Genomic DNA, 6,917 nt, shown 5'->3' with positions numbered 1-6,917 from the left:
TCTTTTACTAATACACCATGAAATGCTCTTTTGATGGCTGATGAACTGACTATATCATGAAATAGGTTTTAACTGATCACTGTTTACTGTATTCTATAAACTCACAAAATGATTAATAAAAGCATTTTAACTCTGAATCTGACTGGAGTTCTTATTAACAGTACTGAATGCGCTTTTACATGTAATGGCTGACAACGTAATGCTAAATGAGGGTTAACAGGTCTATGCGTGGACTAAGAACAGACACGTGAGCTCATCTATGCGTGGACTAAAAACAGACACGTGAGCTCGCTGAACTCAAACTGCCCAGACTCGTCACTACGCGATTTAGTGTTCGTACACATCTATTTGGTTAATTATCCCTCGTCTCACACTCACATCTCAAGTATATATCTTTTTAGGCTTTTAATTCTCCGTTTTGCTCACGTTAAAAGTTACTAGTTTTTCTCTTAAGTGAATAACACTCTCGTCCGCCATTTCACGCACGACACTCTCAATAAAGCTAGCACGCGAGTGGGGTGATTATAGGCCTATTCACACTTGCTCGTTTTAGCTTCACTTTAACACTACACACGACTATTTCAGATTCGCAACCCACATAGCAAGCACACTCGGGCCGATTCTGGCTGAAATGCGGCACTGTCGGCTCAGTCACGACGTCGGTGAGAAGATAATGGGCCAGAGCCGCGCCGACTCTACAAAACACTTCTGGCTGACAGACGCTTTTTCTCTGTGGGCCGATCTCGGCTGAAAGCTGTTGTACGTGCGGCAGGTCCGCACTCGGTGTAGTTGTGTGTATCTACCTTCGGCCCGAGCTGGTTTTGTCTCCGGCGGCCGCTGCTAGAATGAAGGAGATCAGCCGCCTGAGAGAGAGATTCGGCGGTTAATCCTGAGGAGATTTCGGACACAGTTCTCAAGAGGAATACTTCAGCTGCAAAAGGTAAGTTAAGTTATTTAATGATCAATCTAGTGTTGTTTGATATTTAAATGCCACGAAGAGTATAGTTTTAGATGGTTCTGTTAGGTTTGCGATGATAACAGCGTTAAAACCGTTCGGTCCCGGATTGAGTGTTGATGAGTAACGTTAGGCCTAACTGTCAGGCGGTCTCTTTAGGAAAACAATATGTACTTTTTAATATGAAAACCAATTAGCTGTATCCAGTGCACGATCATGTTAAGTAATTACATTTTAATGAGTTAAATTCTATTTTGTTTGCTAGAGTTCATTCGATTCGTCTTTTTCAACGAGTGATTGCTATTGAATCAAAGGAGTCGGACCGCGCTGGAGGCGCCATAAACATCATACGAGTGACTCTCTGATTCGATTCACTTAACCATTCAAATGAGTCATTTGTTTGTGACTCAAACTGAGCACGCTGTTGTAGCATTACACCTGCTAAAACAATTCAATATGTGCAATCTGAATTTAATAATAATATTTATTTTGTGGTAACATGACGTGTGGGAAGCTCTGACAGAGAAAAACACTATAGATACGTAAGAGGAGCCGTAAAATGTAAGTGCATCATCTTTTGTTCCTGAATGAAGGCCTAATCTGTCTGCTGCACTTGAGCAGGTTCAGTTTTAGAGTGAATGAAAACTTTTGAAGCATAGATATGCCGTATGATGTGATTAAAAATCATACTTATTTTACTCTGGTGGGGATTATTATGAGCAAACAAACTTAAAAGTTTAATCTGAACACTATATAACGTTATATGCAATCTGACACTTATTCATTTAATTTTTTTTACAGAAATTCTGAGCTGCTGCATGAACATTCATCAAACATATAAGGTGCGAATTCTGGCTCTGGTCCTAATGATTGTAAAAAGCTGTAATGCTTAAGATTAAATAATTACCTTACAATATATATTTGTACATATTTCAAGGCTGCAATTTGGAAAAAACTTTCAAGCTAATGCTGCTGAAATGGAGGTCAAGGGGACTATGAAGAGGTGGCTCCAGCTGAAGGGTGGACTTCAGGAGGCAGACACACTCTGTGAGTTTAAAAGACCCATCTCTTTAACCTTCCATACACATGACACACTATCACATTTCTATAATTCAAATCTCTTAAAGGATCTTTATGCTGCACCAATTAGGGTAAGCAGCAACACTTCCTACAATATCTAATGTACATGTTAATTTTTAAGAAGAATGACATCATTGCTTATATTAGTTGCTTATATACCGTCTCACCCTTATCCCTAGGTTACAGTAATTAGCTGATCCAGTCGGTATCCAGACCAGATGGTGGACCTGCACCCAGGAACGACCACAACACATCCCTGACTGTCAGCGGAGACCATGACAGATCTCTGTGAAGACCTCATTGATGGCCCCAGCACAGATCCTCAGCAAAGACTACGAGAACCAGACAAGCCCTCTGCGCAGACCCTTTTTACCAGCTTCACCTGCTGGCGTGATATTACTTCATGCAGAAGAAGTTGGATGAAATATTCTGAATGATATCAATCCACAATCTGACTTGTGATGCAGCCTGGAATAATCACACCACGTTCATTCGTTTGGCCAGAGGAGACTGTTTCCTGACTGAGCCGGGTCTTGTTTGGGTTTCTTGTCACTGTTGCCTTTTGTCTTGCTTGGTTGAAGACACCTAATATTCAGCAATATTATTGACTTGTCTGCACTGACACCATTTGATAAGAATTGAACTGAATTATGACACACAATGTTTTATATATGAAGAGTTTATTTGCAAAACAGATAACTCCGTTTTAAAATATTTTTAAAAATCATGTTTTTGTTATCATGTTTTTGTTTTATTGTGTTAGTTAGCTAGTATTTATTAGTTATTCTTTACCTAATCAAAATAACCTGAATGCAGTTTGATTGAGATTAATTGCAATGTATATATATATATATATGCAGTAAATATAATTTACTTGTTACTTTGTGGTTTAAAAAGTGTGAATGTTTATACTGTATTGCATTTGTTCATATATATTTAAAGTATTTGGTAATTTTATAATTAAAGCCTTTTTAATGTTTTTAAATGGTTGTATTTGTGTTTCACTGCTGAATTACATTTAGCAGTTTCTGGGCCACATTCGGCCGGGGGACCAAGCCGAATCTCAGCCAGATCTGGTTTAAAGTGTCTGGGCCAGACCTGGGCCACATAAAATAATAGAAGTAACTCTACAGTATGCGGGCCAGATCTGGGCCACGTCAATAAATAAGAGTCATTTTACAGGGCGTGGGCCGCATCTGGGCCAGAGGAAATTGTTTGAGTCGGTTTTCAGTGTGTGTGCCAATTTTGGGCCGGGGACCCAGCCAGAACTGGGCCAGAAGTGAAGCAAGGTTGTGGCCCAGAGGTGGGCCAGACAAATTTTGCTATCTGGGAAACATCGATTTTAGTACATCACCTATCACTTGTTTCACATTTTTGTGTGAATCATGGTATTTTTAAACACTAACTGCTTATTTTCACTCATGCAAAAAGTTACGATCTTTTATCAGGATTGTTAATGTGATCGTCCACCATTTTAGGTGCAAAAACTCTGAACCAACGTAACATTAAACATCAATATATTTCTCGCAAGAACTACAGTTTTATAAGCACATAATACTGTTGTAATTTACTCGGGGGTGAATTTCTCAGCTTACCTGTATAAAAGTATGAAAAGGACAGGTTAGATCGGGAACACTCTCTGTAGCGTGTACACTCAAACTCACTCGTTACATACTGAGCGCTCTTTCACTCTATTAGCCTCAGCGACCAATCCTCAGCCTAGTGTAATGCTTAGGGTGCCCTCTATTGGTGAAGCTGAGTTTCACAACAATAACACTTTCTACAAATACAATCGCAACAGTATATCATCAAATGTCACCGTAACTCTTATTATCAGAACTCCGTTACCGAAATCAAAATTTAAAGGGGCAATATTTATCTGTGTCTCTTAAAGGGGCAATGTCTCTTAAAGGGGCAATAAACACTCAGGGCTACACAAACAAACAAAAAATATGTATGTGTATATAAAACCCTCTAACATCCATCCTGCATTAACAACCACTATCCCAGCTGCTGTTGAGCTGTACAATGAGTAAAAGGTCATTTTGATTTGTAGATACTGTTACTGGTGGCTGGTGCTGAATGTAATTAATAGAATTTAATATAATGTATTTGCAAATATAATTTTATATCATTTACTTTTGTTTGTGTGTGTGTGTGTGTGTGGCTCAGGGTGGACAGTACTAGGAACCTTTATTGGCAGCTGCCACTGTGCTTAATCATGAGCTCAGAACTTGTTTCTAATAAGGCCTGGTTTCACAGAAAGGGCTTAGGTTAAACCATGATTAGGCCATAGTTTAATTAGGACATTTAAGTACCTTTTATAAACATGCCTTAGAAAATAACGTTACTGCTGTGCATTTTGTGACAAACGAATGGTACTGACATATTTTAAGAAGGGAAACAGTGTGTCAGGTACTGTAACATTCTTCTCAAGGCTGTAGTCTGGATTTTCCTGTTTTTCATTACAGTTTATTGTCAGACTTATTTATCTAGTACAAACAGTGAAATAGGTGCCAAAGACCTTAGCAGAAGAGTGTTTGTGGTTAAAAACTGACCACATATAAATAACATTGAATTATTTGAGTCAGTGAATCCACGTGTGGTAGTGGTATAGTTGTCAGTCATTTATTACAAGCACAGAAAATTTGCACAAATACTCCAAACAACCTCAACTATGATAATAACAGTATTGGATGAAAAATTCTTTCTCCTGCCTCCTACAAGAGCCTAAAGAATATGTATCCCGTGGTGCACATTGCTTGTTTGAGGGTTAACATTTTGCAGTTTTTCATGTACAGAAACTGACAATGATCATAAAACTTTTCAAAATAAAGAGCACCAGCAATATTTCTTGTGTCAGACTTCATTAATATTTATCTATATTCACATTTATTAATGGATTTGAAATTTCCCATGTTCATAGGCCACGCATTACAGGGACAATAACGTGTTTAGAAGTTCTATATATTTCTGTTTTAACAAATAAGCATAATCTGCCCGAGATTTGGTGCTATGCCCCTGTTTGTGCAAATATAATGTAGTTACAATAAAGAAAGGTAAATGAAAAATAGAAGTAAAAAAAATATAAAGTTAGAAATCTCAGGCGAATGAAAATCCACTGAGCGTCCAGCAGGTGGCGCCACATCTTTAGTCAAACACTCACTGACAGACCCCGCCAACCAACAGCAGAGTTTTCTGAGATGCCCATACGGAAAGGTAATATATTCACATGTGAAGTATGGAATGCCAATCCTGCCATAATTAGAAATAAATAAATAAAGAAATGTACAAAGAAATGTAAAAAAGCAAAAATAAATAAATAAATATATAAATAAATATACAAAGAAAAGTAAAAAAAAAAAGCATTATTTATGTATTTTTTTTCATTTGTTTTAAACATTTATTTATACATTTATTTATTTCCACTTTTGTTTATTTTCACATTTATGTATTTATTTACGTATTTATTTATTTATTTCCACATTTATATTTGTCCACATTTATTTATTTATACATTTCTTTGTCCGTAGGGTAATGAGGAGGGCGTGTTTTACGTCAGGAAAAGCAATCGAGGCAGAGTAGTCGAGGGGTAAGCTTGAGGCCACAGTGACACCTTGTGGTGCCCAAACGAAGTACAAGAAGTGTAGCCTACATGACGCGCCTGTTGATAGTGTGGGATGAATGACTTAGATGGGCGATATGGCCAAAATCTTATATCACCGTTATTATTTCAGTTTCACGTGGGGGGTTGTTTCGGCTGGGAAGCCTGCTATCTGTGATCGTGTGCATTTGCTGAAGCTCGCGAAAGCGTGCAATCGCTCTCTTATGCGTGCTGTTTTTTTAGGTTTCACTTTCAAAGCATACAAGGCATGTTTCCAATATTCGGAATAGAAGGAGGTTACTGTAGAAGACTGGTCGCCTCACGCCAGTCACCACATCAGCTGATTATAATGGGTTCTCTTGGTGTAGACACGGCTTTAGATACGGATTAATCACACGTCTTAGGATGGAAATATCCAGAATTAGGTCAAACAAGAGGTGTCCATGGGAACGGAGCTAGTGAAACACACACGACATGCATTGAACATACAAGCATCATGCTCATCCAAACAGCGCCTGTCGTGTGCCCTCAGTTTTTTGAGCTAACTGCATTGTTTTAATGTAACCAAAAACAACATTGACAGCATCAGAAACAAACCTGTAAACTGATGTCCAGGGGCATTAAAAAAAAAAACGTATTAAATGCATGCATCATGAATATGGAATGCCACGTTCTTAATTCCAATCGATAAACTCAGATAAAATAATAAAGGGCTGTTACTAGTAAAAATCCAATCAGTGTCAACAAAATCCATCAGAGACATCATTACTGAATGCATTTACACTGCAATAAGCCTACAAATGCATAAAATGTTATGAAATTAATGTTTTAAATTTTGAAGGCAGAAATATGTCAATATGTCAATCAATTAAATGATACGTTTAATATGAAACTAAAACAGACACTAGGTGGCGCCAAGTCACTGTCTTAATGAGTGAGTTCAATCCATTCAACTGATTCCTTCAAATAGGTTTCGCTGATTACGAAAACACCACTACTTGTTGCCGAGGTTCAGCTGTGGATTTGTTTCTGTGATAATTATATGTAGCCTAGGCCTAAGGTGTTATTTAAAGAAATAAAACATATTTTTATGATAAAATGATCAAAAAGATGGCAGGTAGGGTACACTGTTAGACATTTCTTTCATTTCCACAGTTATTTACTGTATATCACCCAGTGTAATACTGCAAATTCCTGAAATAACTGTAATACCCTTTGCATCATGGGAATTTTCTGTGACGTCAGACCCCACATACAGAGACTTACTGTATTTTTTAA

At 37.7% G+C, this 6,917-nt stretch overlaps 1 long non-coding RNA gene across 1 annotated transcript; it reads left to right on the top strand.

The window, feature by feature from the left end:
• Positions 1-1,650: 1,650 nt before the first annotated feature.
• On the top strand, positions 1,651-2,709 carry LOC131536121 (uncharacterized). Its single transcript, XR_009269844.1, has 3 exons — positions 1,651-1,797; positions 1,893-2,002; positions 2,215-2,709. It is a non-coding gene; the product is annotated as an uncharacterized LOC131536121 (long non-coding RNA).
• Positions 2,710-6,917: the final 4,208 nt, after the last annotated feature.

The sequence above is a fragment of the Onychostoma macrolepis genome, chromosome 03 (genome assembly GCF_012432095.1).
Source record: "Onychostoma macrolepis isolate SWU-2019 chromosome 03, ASM1243209v1, whole genome shotgun sequence".
NCBI classification, from domain to species: domain Eukaryota; kingdom Metazoa; phylum Chordata; class Actinopteri; order Cypriniformes; family Cyprinidae; genus Onychostoma; species Onychostoma macrolepis.
Note: the sequence above shows the minus strand (reverse complement) of the source record. Positions and strands in the feature narration are given on the sequence as shown.